The following is a 16,643-nucleotide window of genomic DNA, read 5'->3' on the forward strand; positions in this document are numbered from 1 at the left end:
GCAGAGGGGCTGGCGGGTGATGGGGAGCGGGCTGTTGGCAGCAGTGTGCTGGCTGCAGAGGTGTGCCTGGGCGGCTGCGGAGGGCCCCCTGAGTGCACCTGCCAGCAGTGGCTCAACACCCTGGCTGAGCCTCCGATGTCCCCGGGCAGGACCCCAGGAGGCCGGGCAGAGCCCGCCGCTTGCCCCCTTGCCGTTTGACGAAGCTTGCATGGTCAGAAAAGTTTCAAAGTCCCAACGGTGAGAGAGCGTTGATGGCGAGGGGGTGCTGGCTGCCCCAGGGGCCGGGTGGGAGGCCCTGGGGGTGTGGAGGTGCCCCCTGAGAGCACCCAACAGAAGTTGCTCAAGACCCTGCCTGAGCCTCCGGTGTTGCAGGGAAGGACACCCAGGGGGCGGGGAACAGCCGTGGCAGCCCCCCTTGCAGTTGAACAAAGTTTGAGGAGACAAGTCATGAAAATGACAAAGTCCAAACGCTCCAGGCACCGGGCAGGGTGGCGGACCCGGCTGGCCGGGCCGGCGGGGGCTGCGGCTGCCGGGGCTGAGCCGAGTGTCAATGCAGGTCCTGAGAACCGGGAAGGGGACAAACCGGCGGCTCCAGGCCGAGCTCGAGTTCCAGAAGGTCGGCCTGACTCTGGAGGTTTTCCCCCTGGCTTTTCCCCATAGGCCAAAATGGGGGAAGTCAAAAAAGCACCCCCAGCAGATGTATGCAGAGGGGCTGGGGGGTGATGGGGAGCGGGTGTTTGGCAGCAGTGTGCTGGCTGAAGAGGTGTGCATGGGCGTCTGCGGAGGGCCCCCTGAGTGCACCTGCCAGCGGTGGCTCAAAACCCTGGCTGAGCCTCCGATGTCCCCGGGCAGAACCCCAGGAGGCCGGGCACAGACCGCAGCCTGCCCCCTTGCCGTTTGACGAAGCTTGCACGGTCAGAAAAGTTTCAAAGTCCCAATGGGGAGAGAGTGTTGACGGCGAGGGGGTTACTGGCTGCTCCAGGGGCAACCCCTGGAGGCTGGGCACGGACTGCGGCAGCCCCCCTTGCAGTCGGACAAAGTTTGAGGAGACAAGTCATGAAAATGACAAAGTCCAAACGCTCCAGGCGTGCCGGCCAGGGGTGCGGACCCGGCTGGCCGGGCCGGCGGGGGCTGCGGCGGCTGGGGCTGAGCCGAGTGTCAATGCAGGTCCTGAGAACCGGGAAGGGGACAGACCAGTAGCTCCCGGCCGAGCTGGAGTTCCAGGAGGTCGGCCTGACTCTGGAGGTTTTCCCCTTGGCATTTTCCCATTGGCCAAAATGGGGGAAGTCAAAAAAGCACCCCCGGCAGATGTATGCAGAGGGGGCTGGCTGGTGATGGGGAGCGGGCTGTTGGCAGCGGTGTGCTGGCTGCAGAGGTGTGCATGGGCGGCTGCGGAGGGCCCCCCGAGTGCACCTGCCCGTGGTGGCTGAAAACCCAGGCTGAGCCTCCGATGTGCCCGGGCAGGACCCCAGGAGGCCGGGCACAGAACGCCGGTTGCCCCCTTGCCGTTTGACGAAGCTTGCACGGTCAGAAAAGTTTCAAAGTCCCAACGGGGAGAGAGTGCTGACGGTGAGGGGGTGCTGGCTGCTCCAGGGGCCGGGAGGGAGGCCCTGGAGGTGGGCCTGGGGGTGTGGCGGGGCCCCCTGAGAGCACCTACCAGCAGTTGCTCAAGACCCTGCCTGAGCCTCCGGTGTTGCAGGGCAGGACACCCATTGGCGGGGAAAAGCAGGTGGCAGCCCCTGCTGAAGTCCTTGGCAGAGATGAGTCTTTGAAAAAAATGACAAAGTCCAAACGCTCCAGGCGCCGGTCAGGGGGGCGGACCCGGCTGGCCGGGCCGACGGGAGCTGCGGCGGCTGGGGAAGAGCCGAGTGTCAAGGCATGTCCTGAGAACCGGGAAGGGGGCAAACCAGTAGCTCCAGGCCGGGCTAGGGTTCCAGGAGGTCGGCCTGACTCTGGAGGTTTTCCCCCTGGCTTTTCCCCATAGGCCAACATGGGGGAAGTCAAAAAAGCACCCCCGGCAGATGTATGCAGAGGGGCTGGGGGGTGACGGGGAGCGGGCTGTTGGCAGCAGTGTGCTGGCTGCAGAGGGCCCCCGAGGTGCTGCACCTACCAGTAGTTGCTCAAGACCCCCCATGACCCTCCGGTGTTGCAGGTCAGGACACCCATTGGCGGGGAACAGCAGGTGGCAGCCCCTGCTGAAGTCGTTGGCAGAGATGAGTCTTTGAGAAAAACGACAAAGTCCAAACGCTCCAGGCGTGCCGGCCAGGGTGGCGGACCCGGCTGGCTGGGCCGGCGGGAGCTGCGGCTGCCGGGGCTGAGCCGAGTATCAATGCATGTCGTGAGAACCGGTATGAGGTTAATCCTGGGCCCCCGGGGCCGAGGCGCGGTTCCAGGGAGGCGGAAGGAGCGGGCCTGTTTCCCCTGATAGCGCCGACGGCGGTAAATTAAGGCCTCGCAAAACGTCAGGACGAACACCTTTTTTGCATATAAGGGAACGAGCGGTGTGCGGTCTTTGACAAAGTGACTATTTCTCAATGTGCTGAGAAGGGAGTGGGGGCCGCTCAAAGTCAAAGCGCCGCGGCCGCCCCTCTGCCACCTCCCTGGGAGCAGAGTCATCGAGCGCGAGTGTCCCCACTCCGCCTGTCCAGGCCGCGGGGCCGACAGGCCGGCTGGCTGCCCGGGTAGACCCCGCTCTCCGAGCGGCCGGGCGCCACGTTCAAGAGGTGTACGAAGCCACCTTGGGGGCCTGCGGAGGCCCCCCTGAGAGCGCCTCCAAGCCCCTGCTGAGAACCCTGTCCTAGCTGCCTGCGCGGGCAGGCGGGACCCCCCCAGGAGGCTGTGCACAGCCCGCGGCAGCCCATGCTGAATCCCACGGCAGTTGGCAGAGATGAGTCTTTGAGGAAAAACGACAAAGTCCAAACGCTCCAGGCGTGCCGGCCAGGGGGACGGACCCGGCTGGCCGGGCCGGCGGGGGCTGCAGCTGCCGGGGCTAAGCCGAGTGTCGATGCAGGTCCTGAGAACCGGGAAGGGGACAGACCGGCGGCTCCAGGCCGGGCTGGAGTTCCAGGAGGTCGGCCTGACTCTGGAGGTTTTCCCCCTGGCTTTTCCCCATAGGCCAAAAGGGGGGAAGTCAAAAAAGCACCCCCAGCAGATGTATGCAGAGGGGCTGGCTGGTCATGGGGAAGCGGGCTGTTGGCAGCAGTGTGCTGGCTGCGGAGGTGGCCTGGGCGGCTGCGGAGGGCCCCCGAGGTGCGCCTACCAGCAGTAGCTCAAGACCCTGCCTGAGCCTCCGGTGTTGCAGGGCAGGACACCCAGGAGGCGGGGAACAGCCCGCGGCAGCCCCCGCTGAAGTCCATGGCATTTGCCAGAGGCGAGTCTTGGAGGAAAAACGACAAAGTCCAGACGCTCCAGGCGTGCCGGCCAGGGGGGGCGGACCCGGCTGGCCGGGCCGGCGGGTGCTGCGGCTGCCGGGGCTGAGCCGAGTGTCGATGCATGTCGTGAGAACCGGGAAGGGGACAAACCGGTGGCTCCAGGCCAAGCTGGAGTTCCAGGAGGTCGGCCTGACTCTGGACGTTTTCCCCCTGGCTTTTCCCCATAGGCCAAAATGGGGGGAGGCAAAAAAGCACCCCCGGCAGATGTATGCAGAAGGGGCTGGGGGGTGATGGAGAGCGGGCTGTTGGCAGCAGTGTGCCTGTGCCTCCGGTGTTGCAGGGCAGGACACCCAGGAGGCGGGGAACAGCCCGCGGCAGCCCCCGCTGAAGTCCATGGCATTTGCCAGAGGAGAGTGTTGGATGAAAAAACGACAAAGTCCAAACGCTCCGGGCGCCGGCCAGGGGGACGGACCCGGCTGGTCGGGCCGGCGGGAGCTGCGGCTGCCGGGGCTGAGCCGAGTGTCGATGCATGTCGTGAGAACCGGTATGAGGGTAATCCTGGGCCCTCGGGGCCGAGGCACGGTTCCAGGAAGGCGGAAGGAGCGGGCCCGCTTCCCCTGATAGCGCCGACGGCGGTAAAATAAGGCCTCGCAAAACGTCAGGACGAACACCTTTTTTGCATATAAGGGAACGAGCGGTGTGCGGTCTTTGACAAAGTGACTATTTCTCAATGTGCGGAGTGGGGACCGCTCAAAGTCAAAGCGCCGCGGCCGCCCCTCTGCCACCTCCCTGGGAGCAGAGTCATCGAGCGCGAGGGTCCCCACTCCGCCTGCCCAGGCCGCGGGGCCGACAGGCTGGCTGGCTGCCCGGGCAGACCCCGCTCTCCGAGCGGCCGGGCCCAACGTTCAAGAGGTGTACGAAGCCACCTTGGGGGGCTGCGGTGGCCCCCCTGAGAGGGCAGATAACCCCGTCCTAGCTGCCTGCGCGGGCAGGCGGGACCCCCAAGAGGCCGGGCACAGCCCGAGGCAGCCACTGCTGAAGCCCAGGGCAGTTGGCAGAGATGAGTCTTTGAGAAAAAATGACAAAGTGCAAACGCTCCAGGCGCCGGCCAGGGGGGCGGACCCGGCTGGCCGGGCCGGCGGGAGCTGCGGCTGCCGGGGAAGAGCCGAGTGTCGATGCATGTCGTGAGAACCGGTATGAGGGTAATCCTGGTCGCTCCGGGCCGAGGCACGGTTCCAGTAGGGCGGAAGGAGCGTGCCCGTTTTCCCTGATAGCGCCGACGGCGGTAAATTAAGGCCTCGCAAAACGTCAGGACGAACACCTTTTTTGCATATAAGGGAACGAGCGGTGTGCGGTCTTTGACAAAGTGACTATTTCTCAATGTGCTGAGAAGGGAGTGGGGACCGCTCAAAGTCAAAGCACCGCGGCCGCCCCTCTGCCGCCTCCCTGGGAGCAGAGACATCGAGCGCGAGTGTCCCCACTCCGCCAGCGCGGGCCGTGGGGCCGACAGGCTGGCTGGCTGCCCGGGCAGACCCCGCTCTCCGAGCGGCCGGGCCCCAACGTTCGAGAGGTGTACGAAGCCACCTTGGGGGGCTGCGGAGGCCCCCCCCTGAGAGCGCCTCCAAGCCCTTGCTGAGAGCCCTGTCCTAGCTGCCTGCGCGGGCAGGCGGGACCCCCCAGTAGGCCGGGCACAGCCCGCGGCAGCCACTGCTGAAGCCCACGGCAGTTGGCAGAGATGGGTCTTTGAGAAAAATGACAAAGTCCAAACGCTCCAAGCGCCGGCCAGGGTGGCGTACCCGGCTGGCCGGGCCGGCGGGAGCCGCGGCTGCCGGGGCTGAGCCGAGTGTCGATGCATGTCCTGAGAACCGGGAAGGGGGCAAACCAGTAGCTCCAGGCCGGGCCGGAGTTCCAGGAGGTCGGCCTGACTCTGGAGGTTTTCCCCCTGGCTTTTCCTCATAAGCCAAAATGGGGGAAGTCAAAAAAGCACCCCCAGCAGATGTATGCAGAGGGGCTGGCGGGTGACGGGGAGCGGGCTGTTGGCAGCAGTGTGCTGGCTGCGGAGGTGTGCATGGGCGTCTGCGGAGGGCCCCCTGAGTGCACCTGCCAGTGGTGGCTCAACACCCTGGCTGAGCCTCCGATGTGCCCGGGCAGGACCCCAGGAGGCCGGGCACAGAACGCCGGCTGCCCCCCTTGCCGTTTGACGAAGCTTGCGCGGTCAGAAAAGTTTCAAAGTCCCAACGGGGAGAGAGCGTTGACGGCGAGGGGGCGCTGGCTGCTCCAGGGGCCGGGAGGGAGGCCCTGGAGGTGGGCCTGGGGGTGTGGAGGGGCCCCCTGAGAGCACCAACCAGCAGTTGCTCAAGACCCTGCCTGAGCCTCCGGTGTGGCAGGGCAGGACACCCATTGGCGGGGAACAGCAGGTGGCAGCCCCTACTGAAGTCCTTGGCAGCTGGCAGAGATGAGTCTTTGAGAAAAAACGACAAAGTCCAAATGCTCCAGGCGCCGGCCAGGGTGGCGGACCCGGCTGGCCGGGCCGACGGGAGCTGCGGCGGCTGGGGAAGAGCCGAGTATCGATGCATTTCCTGAGAACCGGGAAGGGGGCAAACCAGTAGCTCAAGGCCGAGCTGGAGTTCCAGGAGGTCGGCCTGACTCTGGAGGTTTTCCCCCTGGCTTTTCGCCATAGGCCAAAATGGGGGAAGTCAAAAAAGCACCCCCGTCAGATGTATGCAGAGGGGCTGGATGGTGACGGGGAGCGGGCTGTTGGCAGCGGTGTGCTGGCTGCAGAGGGCCCCCGAGGTGCACCTACCAGCAGTTGCTCAAGACCACGCCTGAGCCTCCGGTGTTGCAGGTCAGGACACCCATTGGCGGGGGAACAGCAGGTGGCAGCCCCTGCTGAAGTCGTTGGCAGAGATGAGTCTTTGAGAAAAAAATGGCAAAGTCCAAATGCTCCAGGCGCCGGCCAGGGTGGCGGACCCGGCTGGCCGGGCCGACGGGAGCTGCGGCGGCTGGGGAAGAGCCGAGTGTCGATGCATGTCCTGAGAACCGGGAAGGGGGCAAACCAGTAGCTCCAGGCCGAGCTGGAGTTCCAGGAGGTCGGCCTGACTCTGGAGGTTTTCCCCCTGGCTTTTCGCCATAGGCCAAAATGGGGGAAGTCAAAAAAGCACCCCCGTCAGATGTATGCAGAGGGGCTGGATGGTGACGGGGAGCCGGCTGTTGGCAGCGGTGTGCTGGCTGCAGAGGGCCCCCGAGGTGCACCTACCAGCAGTTGCTCAAGACCACGCCTGAGCCTCCGGTGTTGCAGGTCAGGACACCCATTGGCGGGGGAACAGCAGGTGGCAGCCCCTGCTGAAGTCGTTGGCAGAGATGAGTCTTTGAGAAAAAAACGACAAAGTCCAAACGCTCCAGGCGCTGGTCAGGGGTGCGGACCCGGCTGGCCGGGCCGGCGGGAGCTGCGGCGGCTGGGGAAGAGCCGAGTGTCGATGCATGTCCTGAGAACCGGGAAGGGGGCAAACCAGTAGCTCCAGGCCGGGCCGGAGTTCCAGGAGGTCGGCCTGACTCTGGAGGTTTTCCCCCTGGCTTTTCCTCATAAGCCACAATGGGGGAAGTCAAAAAAGCACCCCCGGCAGATGTATGCAGAGGGGCTGGCGGGTGACGGGGAGCGGGCTGTTGGCAGCAGTGTGCTGGCTGCAGAGGTGTGCATGGGCGGCTGCGAAGGGCCCCCTGAGTGCACCTGCCAGTGGTGGCTCAACACCCTGGCTGAGCCTCCGATGTGCCCCGGCAGGACCCCAGGAGGCTGGGCACAGAACGCCGGCTGCCCCCCCTTGCCGTTTGACGAAGCTTGCACGGTCAGAAAAGTTTCAAAGTCCCAACGGGGAGAGAGCGTTGACGGCGAGGGGGCGCTGGCTGCTCCAGGGGCCGGGAGGGAGGCCCTGGAGGTGGGCCTGGGGGTGTGGAGGGGCCCCCCTAGGAGCGCCCAACAGTAGTCGGTCAAGACCCTGCCCGAGCCTCTGGTGTTGCAGGGCAGGACACCCTGGAGGCTGGGCACGGACCGCCGGTCGCCCCCCATTGTAGTCCAACAAAGTTTGAAGAGGCGAATCACGAGAATCACAAGTCCAAAAAATCCCTGAGAACCGGGAAGGGGACAGACCGGTGGCTCCAGGCCGGGCTTGAGTTCCAGGAGGTCGGCAGGACTCTGGAGGTTTCCCCCCTGGCTTTTCCCCATAGGCCAAAACGGGGGAAGTCCAAAAAGCACCCCCAGCAGATGTATGCAGAGGGGCTGGCTGGTCATGGGGAAGCGGGCTGTTGGCAGCAGCGTGCTGGCTGCGGGGGTGGCCTGGGCGGCTGCAGAGGGCCCCCGAGGTGCACCTACCAGTAGTTGCTCAAGACCCCCCCTGACCCTCCGGTGTTGCAGGGCAGGAAACCCCAGGAGGCGGGGAACAGCCGTGGCAGCCCCTGCTGAATCCCACGGCAGTTGGCAGAGATGAGTCTTTGAGAAAAATGACAAAGTCCAAACGCTCCAGGCGGGCCGGCCAGGGTGGCGGACCCGGCTGGCTGGGCCGGTGGGAGCTGCGGCTGCCGGGGCTGAGCCGAGTATCGATGCATGTCGTGAGAACCGGTATGAGGGTAATCCTGGTCGCTCCGGGCCGAGCCCCGGTTCCACGAAGGCGGAAGGAGCGGGCCTGTTTCCCCTGATAGCGCCGACGGCGGTAAAATAAGGCCTCGCAAAACGTCAGCACGAACACCTTGTCGGGGTATAAGGGAACGAGCGGTGTGCGGTCTTTGACAAAGTGACAGTGTGTCTCAAAAAAAGCACCCCCGGCAGATGTGCGCGGACGGGGCTGGCTGGTGACGGAGAGCGGGCTGTTGGCAGCGGTGTGTGCTGGCTGCAGGGGTGGCCCGGGGCGGCTGCGGAGGGCCCCCTGAGTGCACCTACCAGTAGTGGCTCAACACCCTGGCTGAGCCTCCGATGTCCCCGGGCAGGACCCCAGGAGGCCGGGCACAGACCGCCGCTTGCCCCCTTTGCCGTTTGACGAAGCTTGCACGGTCGGAAAAAGTTTCAAAGTCCCAACGGGGAGAGAGGGTTGACGGCGAGGGGGTGCTGGCTGCTCCAGGGGCCGGGGGGAGCCCCTGGAGGTGGGACTGGGGGTGTGGAGGGGCCCCCTAGGAGCACCCAACAGTCGTGGGTCAAGACCCTGCCTGAGCCTCCGGTGTTGCAGGGAAGGACACCCAGGAGGCGGGGAACAGCCGGGGCAGCCCCCCTTGCAGTTGAACAAAGTTTGAGGAGACAAGTCATGAAAATGACAAAGTCCAAACGCTCCAGGCGTGCCGGCCAGGGGGGCGGACACGGCTGGCCGGGCCGGCGGTGGCTGCAGCTGCCGGGGCTAAGCCGAGTGTCGATGCAGGTCCTGAGAACCGGGAAGGGGACAAACCGGTGGCTCCAGGCCGGGTTGGAGTTCCAGGAGGTCGGCAGGACTCTGGAGGTTTTCCCCTTGGCATTTTCCCATTGGCCACAATGGGGGAAGTCAAAAAAGCACCCCCAGCAGATGTATGCAGAGGGGCTGGCTGGTGATGGGGAGCGGGCTGTTGGCAGCGGTGTGCTGGCTGCAGAGGTGTGCATGGGCGGCTGCGGAGGGCCCTCTGAGTGCACCTGCCAGCAGTGGCTCAAAACCCTGGCTGAGCCTCCGATGTCCCCAGGGAGGACCCCAGGAGGCCGGGCACAGACCGCAGCCTGCCCCCTTGCCGTTTGATGAAGCTTGCACCGTCAGAAAAGTTTCAAAGTCCCAACGGGGAGTGTTGAGGGCGAGGGGGTGCTGGCTGCTCCAGGGGCCGGGGGCAACCCCTGGAGGCTGGGCACGGACCGCGGCACACCCCCCCTTGCAGTCGAACAAAGTTTGAGGAGACAAGTCATGAAAATGACAAAGTCCAAACGCTCCAGGCGCCGGCCAGGGGGGCGGACCCTGCTGGCTGGGCCGGCGGGGGCTGCGGCTGCCGGGGCTGAGCCGAGTGTCAATGCAGGTCCTGAGAACCGGGAAGGGGGCAAACCGGCGGCTCCAAGCCGAGCTCGAGTTCCAGAAGGTCGGCCTGACTCTGGAGGTTTTCCCCCTGGCTTTTCCCCATAGGCCAAAATGGGGGAAGTCAAAAAAGCACCCCCAGCAGATGTATGCAGAGGGGCTGGGGGGTGATGGGGAGCGGGTGTTTGGCAGCAGTGTGCTGGCTGAAGAGGTGTGCATGGGCGGCTGCGGAGGGCCCCGTGAGTGCACCTGCCAGCGGTGGCTCAAAACCCTGGCTGAGCCTCCGCTGTCCCCGGGCAGGACCCCAGGAGGCCGGGCACGGACCGCCGGTCGCCCCCCATTGTAGTCCAACAAAGTTTGAAGAGACGAATCACGGAAATCACAAGTCCAAAAATCCCTGAGAACCGGGAAGGGGACAGACCGGTGGCTCCAGGCCGGGCTTGAGTTCCATGAGGTCGGCCTGACTCTGGAGGTTTTCCCCTTGGCATTTTCCCATTGGCCAAAATGGGGGAAGTCAAAAAAGCACCCCCGGCAGATGTATGCAGAGGGGCCTGGGGGGGGGTGACGGGGAGCGGGCTGTTGGCAGCAGTGTGCTGGCTGCAGAGGTGGCCCTGGGCGGCTGCAGAGGGCCCCCTGAGTGCACCTACCAGCAGTTGCTCTTGACCCTGCCTGAGCCTCCGGTGTTGCAGGTCAGGACACCCATTGGCGGGGAACAGCAGGTGGCAGCCCCTGCTGAAGTCGTTGGCAGAGATGAGTCTTTGAAAAAACGACAAAGTCCAAACGCTCCAGGCGTGCCGGCCAGGGTGGCGGACCCGGCTGGCTGGGCCGGTGGGAGCTGCGGCTGCCGGGGCTGAGCCGAGTGTCGATGTATGTCACGAGAACCGGTATGAGGGTGATCCTGGTCGCTCCGGGCCGAGGCACGGTTCCAGGAGGGCGGAAGGAGCGGGCCCGTTTCCCCTGATAGCGCCGACGGCGGTAAAATAAGGCCTCGCAAAACGTCAGGACGAACACCTTTTTTGCATATAAGGGAACGAGCGGTGTGCGGTCCTTGACAAAGTGACTATTTCTCAATGTGCTGAGGAGTGGGGACCGCTCAAAGTCAAAGCACCGCGGCCGCCCCTCTGCCACCTCCCTGGGAGCAGAGTCATCGAGCGCGAGGGTCCCCACTCCGCCTGTGCAGGCCGCGGGGCCAACAGGCTGGCTGGCTGCCCGGGCAGACCCCGCTCTCCGAGCGGCCGGGCCCCAACGTTCGAGAGGTGTAGGAAGCCACCTTGGGGGGCTGCGGAGGCCCCCCTGACACCGCATCCAAGCCCCTGCTGAGAACCCTGTCCTAGCTGCCTGCGAGGGCAGGCGGGACCCCCCAGGAGGCCGTGCACAGCCCGCGGCAGCCACTGCTGAAGCCCAGGGCAGTTGGCAGAGATGAGTCTTTGAGGAAAAACGACAAAGTCCAAACGCTCCAGGCGCCGGCCAGGGGTGCGGACCCGGCTGGACGGGCCGGCGGGAGCTGCGGCGGCTGGGGAAGAGCCGAGTGTCAATGCATGTCCTGAGAACCGGAAAGGGGACAAACTAGTAGCTCCAGGCCGGGATGGAGTTCCAGGAGGTGGGCCTGACTCCGGAGGTTTTCCCCTTGACATTTTCCCATTGGCCAAAATGGGGGAAGTCAAAAAAGCACCCCCAGCAGATGTATGCGGAGGGGCTGGCGGGTGACGGGGAGCGGGCTGTTGGCAGCAGTGTGCTGGCTGCGGAGGTGTGCATGGGCGTCTGCGGAGGGCCCCCTGAGTGCACCTGCCAGTGGTGGCTCAACACCCTGGCTGAGCCTCCGATGTGCCCCGGCAGGACCCCAGGAGGCCGGGCACAGAACGCCGGCTGCCCCCCTTGCCGTTTGCCGAAGCTTTCGCGGTCAGAAAAAGTTTCAAAGTCCCCACGGGGAGAGAGAGTGTTGAGGGCGAGGGGGTGCTGGCTGCTCCAGGGGCCGGGGGCAACCCCTGGAGGCTGGGCACGGACCGCGGCACACCCCCCTTGCAGTCGGACAATGTCTGAGGAGACAAGTCATGAAAATGACAAAGTCCAAACGCTCCAGGCGTGCCGGCCAGGGGTGCGGACCGGGCTGGCCGGGCAGGCGGGGGCTGCGGCGGCTGGTGCTGAGCCGAGTGTCAATGCATGTCCTGAGAACCGGGAAGGGGGCAAACCAGTAGCTCCAGGCCGAGCTGGGGTTCCAGGAGGTCGGCCTGACTCTGGAGGTTTTCCCCCTGGCTTTTCCCCATAGGCCAACATGGGGGAAGTCAAAAAAGCACCCCCGGCAGATGTATGCAGAGGGGCTGGATGGTGACGGGGAGCGGGCTGTTGGCAGCGGTGTGCTGGCTGCAGAGGGCCCCCGAGGTGCACCTACCAGCAGTTGCTCAAGACCACGCCTGAGCCTCCGGTGTTGCAGGTCAGGACACCCATTGGCGGGGGAACAGCAGGTGGCAGCCCCTGCTGAAGTCGTTGGCAGAGATGAGTCTTTGAGAAAAAACGACAAAGTCCAAACGCTCCAGGCGCTGGTTAGGGGTGCGGACCCGGCTGGCCGGGCCGGCGGGAGCTGCGGCTGCCGGGGCTGAGCCGAGTATCGATGCATGTCGTGAGAAGCGGTATGAGGGTAATCCTGGTCGCTCCGGGCCGAGGCACGGTTCCAGGAGGGCGGAAGGAGCGGGCCTGTTCCCCCTGATAGCGCCGACGGCGGTAAATTAAGGCCTCGCAAAACGTCAGGACGAACACCTTTTTTGCATATAAGGGAACGAGCGGAGTGCGGTCTTTGACCAAGTGACTATTTCTCAGAGTGCTGAGAAGGGAGTGCGGACCGCTCAAAGTCAAAGCACTGCGGCCGCCCCTCTGCCACCTCCCTGGGAGCAGAGTCGTAGAGCGCAAGTGTCCCCACTCCGCCTGTGCAGGCCGCGGGGCCAACAGGCTGGCTGGCTGGCTGGCTGCCCGGGCGACCCCCCTCCGAGATGCCGGGCCGGGGCAGACTGTGCAAACGCGCGCGGGCGTGTTTTCTTCCCCTGGGGTGGAGCCCTTCCACCCCACGCCGTCCGAGGCCCGTTGGCCTCGGGCGGCCTGCCTCCGAGAGTGGGAGAGAGACGGAGGACGGTGGCCCGCGGCGGCGCGAGGCGTCCCCGTTGTTCCACCACGACTGCCAGCCGGTCGATCCTGCCGGTAGCCTGGGCTTGTCTCCGCTCCGCCTGTCCAGGCCGCGGGGCCCACAGGCGGCTTGCCTGGGAAGACCCCGCTCTCCGAGCGGCCGGGCGCCACGTTCAAGAGGTGTACGGAGCCACCTGTGGGGGGGTCTGCGGAGGCCCCCCTGAGAGCGCTGATAACCCTGTCCTAGCTGCCTGCGCGGGCAGGCGGGACCCCCAAGAGGCCGGGCACAGCCCGCGGCAGCCCCCGCCGAAGTCCACGGCAGTTGGCAGAGACGAGTCTCGGAGAGAAAACGACAAAGTCCAGACGCTCCAGGCGCCGGCCAGGGGTGCGGACCCGGCTGGCCGGGCCGGCGGGAGCTGCGGCTGCCGGGGCCGAGCCGAGTGTCGACGCATGTCGTGAGAACCGGTATGAGGGTAATCCTGGGCCCTCGGGGCCGAGCTACGGTTCCATGAAGGCGGAAGGAGCGGGCCTGTTTCCCCTGATAGCGCCGACGACGGTAAAATAAGGGCTCGCAAAACGTCAGGACGAACACCTTTTTTGCATATAAGGGAACGAGCGGTGTGCGGTCTTTGACAAAGTGACTATTTCTCAGAGTGCTGGAGTGGGGACCGCTCAAAGTCAAAGCACCGCGGCCGCCCCTCTGCCACCTCCCTGGGAGCAGAGTCATAGAGCGCAAGTGTCCCCACTCCGCCTGTGCAGGCCGCGGGGCCAACAGGCTGGCTGGCTGGCTGCCCGGGCGACCCCCCTCCGAGATGCCGGGCTGAGGCGTAGGCAGCCGCCTCCATCACCACCACCCAAGGCGAGAGAGTGGGTCAACGGGAGAGCCGTCGCGGCCGGGGGACCCTCGCCGCGCCCATGTCCGGGGAAGGACCACAAGGGCCCTGCTCCCCGGCGCCCCGGCGAGCGGGTTCACCCTCGGCGCGTACGGCTCTCGAGGATGGGGAAGGGACGCGCGTGGGCGTCCCTCCCGTCCCCCGCGGAAGAAGGCGAGCGACTCTGCGCGTCGGGACACCCCGCGGAGCCCCCTGCGGGGGGAGTACTCCGGGGGAGAAGCGTGGCGCAGGGGGTGCAGCCCTTTCCCAGGCCACCGTGCGACGGCGTCGGTGGGGCCGACGCCGAGAGAGAGAACGATCCGGGCTCTCCCGCCTCAGGGCGGCCGAGAGCGGGGCACGGGCCCCACGTTTGGTGACGGTTTTCCCGAAAGCGAAGGACCCCCGCCTGTCCCCTCGGGCTCCGGCCGATGCGGGCGGTCCAGGGCGGGGATAGGGGACGGCGGCCTGCGGACGACGCGCTTTATCCCCAGAAGGAGCGAGGCATGAGGGGGTGTTCCACCCCCGCCGGCCGGTCTCGCTCCTTCTCCGGGCTACGCCTCGGCGGAGTAAAGACCCCCGGGTCAACGCTCCCGCGTCCGGGTGCCGCCGCGCGTCCCCTTCCCGCGGGGGGTGGATCCCTTCCACCCCTGGCCGTTCGAGGCCCGTGCGCCTCGGGCGGCCTCCCTTCCGAGAGAGGGAGAGAGAGACGGAGGACGGTGGTCCGCGACGGCGCGAGACGTCCAAGTTGTGTTCCCCACGGCGGCTACCCGGTCGATCCCGCCCGGTGGCCTAGGCTTTTCCCCACTCTGCCTGTCCTGGCCGCGGGGCCGACAGGCTGTCTGCCCGGGTAGACCCCGTTCTCACTGAGCGGCCGGGCCCCAACGTTCAAGAGGTGTACGAAGCCACCTCGGGGTGGAGCCCTTCCACCCCTGGCCGTCCGAGGCCCGTGCGCCTCGGGCGGCCCCCCTTCCCGAGAGAGGGAGAGAGACGGAGGACGGTGGTCCGCGACGGCGCGAGGCGTCCAACTTGTGTTCCCCCACGGCGGCTATCCGGTCGATCCCGCCCGGTAGCCTAGGCTTTTCCCCACTCTGCCTGTCCAGGCCGCGGGGCCGACAGGCTGTCTGCCCGGGTAGACCCCGTTCTCACTGAGCGGCCGGGCCCCAACGTTCAAGAGGTGTACGAAGCCACCTCGGGGTGGAGCCCTTCCACCCCTGGCCGTCCGAGGCCCGTGCGCCTCGGGCGGCCCCCCTTCCCGAGAGAGGGAGAGAGACGGAGGACGGTGGTCCGCGACGGCGCGAGGCGTCCAACTTGTGTTCCCCCACGGCGGCTATCCGGTCGATCCCGCCCGGTAGCCTAGGCTTTTCCCCACTCTGCCTGTCCAGGCCGCGGGGCCGACAGGCTGTCTGCCCGGGTAGACCCTGTTCTCACTGAGCGGCCGGGCCCCAACGTTCAAGAGGTGTACGAAGCCACCTCGGGGTGGAGCCCTTCCACCCCTGGCCGTCCGAGGCCCGTGCGCCTCGGGCGGCCCCCCCTTCCCGAGAGACGGAGGACGGTGGTCCGCGACGGCGCGAGGCGTCCAACTTGTGTTCCCCCACGGCGGCTTCCCGGTCGATCCCGCCCGCCGGTAGCCTAGGCTTTTCCCCGCTCCGCCTGTCCAGGCCGCGGGGCCGACAGGCTGTCTGCCCGGGTAGACCCCGCTCTCCGAGCGGCCGGGCGCCACGTTCAAGAGGTGTACGAAGCCACCTTTGGGGGGGCTGCGGTGCCCCCCGCCCCGAGAGTGCCTCCCAGGCCGAGGGAGCCCGGCGGTCGAGTGTCGTAGGAAAGCGCGTGCCACGGCTGTGTCGGTCACAGGGGCCAGAGGTAGTTTGGGCAACGGCTTAGATCCGTATGAAGCTCATCCTTTCCGGCCTGTTCTGGCGGCGGCTAGGCGCGCGCGCGCGAATGGCACGACGCCCCTGGTTCCAGCGAGGCGACGGCGCCCCGCACCCCACTCTCTGGGCCGAGCAGAGCCCCCGAGCGCAAGGTTCCCCGCTCCGCCTGTCCAGGCCGCGGGGCCAGCAGGCTGTCTGCCCGGGTAGACCCCGCTCTCCGAGCGGCCGGGCCCCAACGTTCAAGAGGTGTACGAAGCCACCTTGAGGTGGAGCCCTTCCACCCCTGGCCGTCCGAGGCCCGCCGGTAGCCTTGGCTTGTCCCCACTCCGCCTGTCCAGGCCGCGGGGCCGACAGGCTGTCTGCCCGGGTAGACCCCGCTCTCCGAGCGGCCGGGCCCCAACGTTCAAGAGGTGTACGAAGCCACCTTTGGGGGGGCTGCGGTGCCCCCCGCCCCGAGAGTGCCTCCCAGGCCGAGGGGAGCCAGGCGGTCGAGTGTCGTAGGAAAGCGCGTGCGCGGCTGTGTCGGTCACACGAGCCAGAGTTAGTTTGGGCAACGGCTTAGATCCGTATGCAGCTCAACCTTTCCGGCCTGTCCTGGCGGCGGCTAGGCGCGTGCGAACGTCACAACGCCCCTGGTTCCAGCGAGGCGACGGCGCCCCGCACCCAACTCTCCGGGCCGAGCAGAGCCCCCGAGCGCAAGAGCACCCGCTCCGCCTGCCCAGGCCGCGGGGCCGACAGGCTGTCTGCCCGGGTAGACCCCGCTCTCCGAGCGGCCGGGCGCCACGTTCAAGAGGTGTACGAAGCCACCTAAAGGGGGCTGCGGTGGCCCCCTGCCCCGAGAGTGCCTCCCAGGCCGAGGGAGCCCGGCGGTCGAGTGTCGTAGGAAAGCGCGCGCGCGGCTGTGTCACACGGGCCAGAGTTAGTTTGGGCAACGGCTTAGATCCGTATGCAGCTCAACCTTTCCGGCCTGTTCTGGCGGCGGCTAGGCGCGCGCGCACGTCACGACGCCCCTGGTTCCAGCGAGGCGACGGCGCCCCGCCACCCCACTCTCCGGGCCGAGCAGAGCGTCCGCTCTCGCTCCTTGGAGCAGAGCCCCCCGAGCGCAAGAGTCCCCGCTCCCGCCTGTCCAGGCCGCGGGGGCCGACAGGCTGTCTGCCCGGGTAGACACCGCTCTCCGAGCGGCCGGGCCGCAACGTTCAAGAGGTGTACGAAGCCACCTTGGGGGGGCTGCGGAGCCCCCCCTCCCCATGAGAGCGCCTCACAGGCTTTGCTGATAACCCCGTCCTAGCTGCCTGCGCGGGCAGGCGGGACCCCCAGGAGGCCGCGCATAGCCCGCGGCAGCCACCGCTGAAGTCCACAGCAGTTGGCAGATAGGAGTCTTGGAGAAAAAAACGACAAAGTGCAAAC

The sequence above is a fragment of the Eleutherodactylus coqui genome, unplaced genomic scaffold (genome assembly GCF_035609145.1).
Source record: "Eleutherodactylus coqui strain aEleCoq1 unplaced genomic scaffold, aEleCoq1.hap1 HAP1_SCAFFOLD_275, whole genome shotgun sequence".
NCBI lineage: Eukaryota > Metazoa > Chordata > Amphibia > Anura > Eleutherodactylidae > Eleutherodactylus > Eleutherodactylus coqui.